Genomic DNA, 3,237 nt, shown 5'->3' on the forward strand with positions numbered 1-3,237 from the left:
CTACTCTCACTCTCTCTCTCTCTCTCTCTCTCTCTCTCTCTCTCATGCTTTTAAGCTTCAGTGTACCCAATTCTGCTGCTTGTTTTGATTGTTTTTTTATTAGGAATTTAGGATGGTTGATTAGGATGGTTGCGATCAAATATAGGCTTTGAGAGATGTGGTGGAAGTGAGATTTGGATACTTGATATTGAGTGTTATGGCAATTGTTAGTGAAATCTATCATTGGTTAGAGAAATCATCAGGCAAGATCATTAGTTTAGACTCATCTAGTTTATATGAATTAGTTATATTGTTGATTATGCTATGTCCATTCTCCTTATGAATGTCATATTGTGGATTGATACTTGACACATTGTGTGAACTTAAGTGCTTGTTGAATTCTAGTTATGAATTATGGATTCATATGATGCAATCTTTATATTATTATCAGGTAATATTGGGGCGGGATGGCGGGATTAGGCCCGTCCTGTCCCGGTCCCGGTCCTGTTTGGGACGGGACTTGCGTGGGATCAAGTCTTAAAAACGTAAGGCCCGTCCCGATCCCGTCCCGTGTGCAATGTTCGGGACGGGCCGTGGGATGACCCTAATCCCGTCTCGTCCCGTCCCATGCCCAGCCCTAAAACTGACCCTTCTAGACCTCCTCGGGCCGGCCCTGAGAATTTGGGGGCTCGAAGCGGAGAAAAAAATTTGGGGCTCCCTGCGGAAAAATATATTTGCACCATGCAAAAGATAATCCTACATAAGGATACTTCATAATTGGAGCCATATAGCACATAATCCTACAAAATTTTAGACATAAACAGAATTTTAGGCATATACAAAGGCATAAAATCAAACATCAATGATTCAAATACTCAAACTAAAACCTATCTCACAATCAGTTTTCCGAATTGAAATCAAAACCTTTCTCATTCTCAATTTCAAGTTCTCAACTATGAAATTGTAAAAACTATGGGATTTGACTCATTGGAGGAGGAGGAGGAGGACAGACTTACCTGACTTTCGTCAGAAAGAACACAGACTCAAAGAAATTGAGGGTTGCTGGCCTGCTGCAAGGAGACCTTGATATGAGAAACTAAGAAAGACGGCAAGAAGCGTGCGGGCGTGCGGCAGTCGAATGAGTCGATGACTTGATCAAAGAGAAAAAAAGTTGCAAAAGACAAAAGTCTGTGTAGGTTTAGAATAGATGTTTATTATGCCATTTTTTTTATTTATATATATGCTTGGAATTTTTTTTTTAGGCCTTAAATTTGGGGGTCCATATAGGCTTGTTGGGATTTAGCCCAGGGCCGGTTCTGCCTCCTCCTCACTTGTACGATTATACATATTATTTTATTTTTTTAACAGGAATACAAGATGTATATACATACATACATATATTATACATAAGTCCCGACATACGAATAGTATCAGACATCTTATTGATATCGAAACATTTTGATCTCGACTCCTTTCATATATATATATAGATATATATATTTGCTTCATTTACTTTTTTTAAAATATACTGGGTATTACAAGTAGCGGACTTGACTGCAAATATCCATTTAAATGACTAAATGCCCTTTTTCTATAACCAAATTACAACCCGACAAAGTCTTCATTCTCTCTCCCCCAACCTCATATGCTTCGTACTCTCTCTCTCTCTCTTCCCGACAAATATGCAATCTCGCTAAAATCACATACTCCGTCATCGTCTAATTTCACCCCGCAAGATCTCCTCACGATCTGTCACACCCCGTACCCGATGTCAATGGTTTCCAAGCACCTGACGCTGAATCCGAGGCATAAGCGGGAAAAGTAAAAGAAACTAAAATAATTTCAAAATACTTTTCCAGAAATAAAAGAAAATAAAACGTTTACAAATAACAAAACAAATACATAGACAAAAAGATGAGTCCTTACGATCTCTCTCACTTCTAATCTTCTATAAACTTGATTGACTCTCATACACATAAGCTAACGTCACAGTTAGTTAGAAACACGTGTCCTCATACGAACCTGAACAAAAAATCTATAGGGGTGAGCTTACGCTCAGTAGGGCCAAACCTTTTTAGGTTATACTTAACTACGTCGACCAAACAAGTTATCAAATATTAAACAATATTTTAAACAAATAACGACAAATTGATGCATATGCTAATGAATGTCTTCCTCAATTACTGGCTATCAGTCCATACATCAAAGACAGGTTAGCCTACACGTCCCATACCGTGTATTTTACCAACCGGCGGTGACTCAAATGTCTCGAATATATGATCTAACAATCAATAATATCTCACCACCTACACCTCTTTTGTTAGTCATCTTGTTATACTCATGATTTCCAAACCCGAAACCCGATAAGATCGTTTTGTCGATGTCCGCCATCGAAAGGGCATATTTCCCTACTTATTTACGCATGTGGGCTGACATGGATTCATAGACAACCTATGAGGAAACTCAACTACACAAAATGTATTTATTCTCTAAATCTCATTCAATCACCATTCTCACTATTCTCACAATGCATTATGCATGTCAAATGAATATCAATGCTCGTAAAATAATATCGAACAATTTTAAATACACCTGAACAATTTTTGAACAATTTTATCGAAAAGCGATAACATCGATCATATAAGTCAACAATATCAATAGTATCGAAAACAATAACAATCAAGAATTAATCGATCAATGTCACACAAAACACCTATTTCAATTATATTTGGAAACAGTGGGATTCCGGCAGTGAAGTAACTATTCACGGCGGTGGCTATGGTGTTGTTGTGTTTAACTTCAGCTGCTGTAATGTTTTGTTGTGTGTAAAGTGTAAAGTGGGTTTCTGATGGAGCCGAATTGGGGACTCAAGAATTGCTGTAACCATGAGCAAGTGGTGTTTCTCATTACTGTTTCTGTCTGCACCGTTGTTATACTTGCGGTAACTGCTCGTCAATCTCTCATTCTCTCTGTTATCTCTATTAGATAAGAATGGTGTTCTTCTGTTGGATTGAATTTGGGTAGAGATGTAGATGAGTGTGTTTTGCTTTTGTTTTGATGTGTTTGAGAAGTTGGGTTGTTGGCTTGATCTGGGTTCAGCTTTGTTTTTCAAGAGCTTTTCAAAGTTTAGAAATTTATGATACGGAGCACTTTCGAATTATGGAGGCTAATTTCTAGTTCTTGGCAAAATTTTTGGGACTTGGGTATCTTTGGCATTGCTTCCTTGGTGATTTATGAGTTGTGCATTTTCTCAAAGCA

At 37.8% G+C, this 3,237-nt stretch overlaps 1 protein-coding gene across 1 annotated transcript in view; it reads left to right on the forward strand.

Annotated features, from left to right (window-relative positions):
* Positions 1-3,237, forward strand: part of LOC101298279 — a 35,314-nt gene that overhangs the window by 30,599 nt on the left and 1,478 nt on the right. The window lies entirely within an intron of this gene.

The sequence above is a fragment of the Fragaria vesca genome, unplaced genomic scaffold, assembly GCF_000184155.1.
Source record: "Fragaria vesca subsp. vesca unplaced genomic scaffold, FraVesHawaii_1.0 scf0513084, whole genome shotgun sequence".
NCBI lineage: Eukaryota > Viridiplantae > Streptophyta > Magnoliopsida > Rosales > Rosaceae > Fragaria > Fragaria vesca.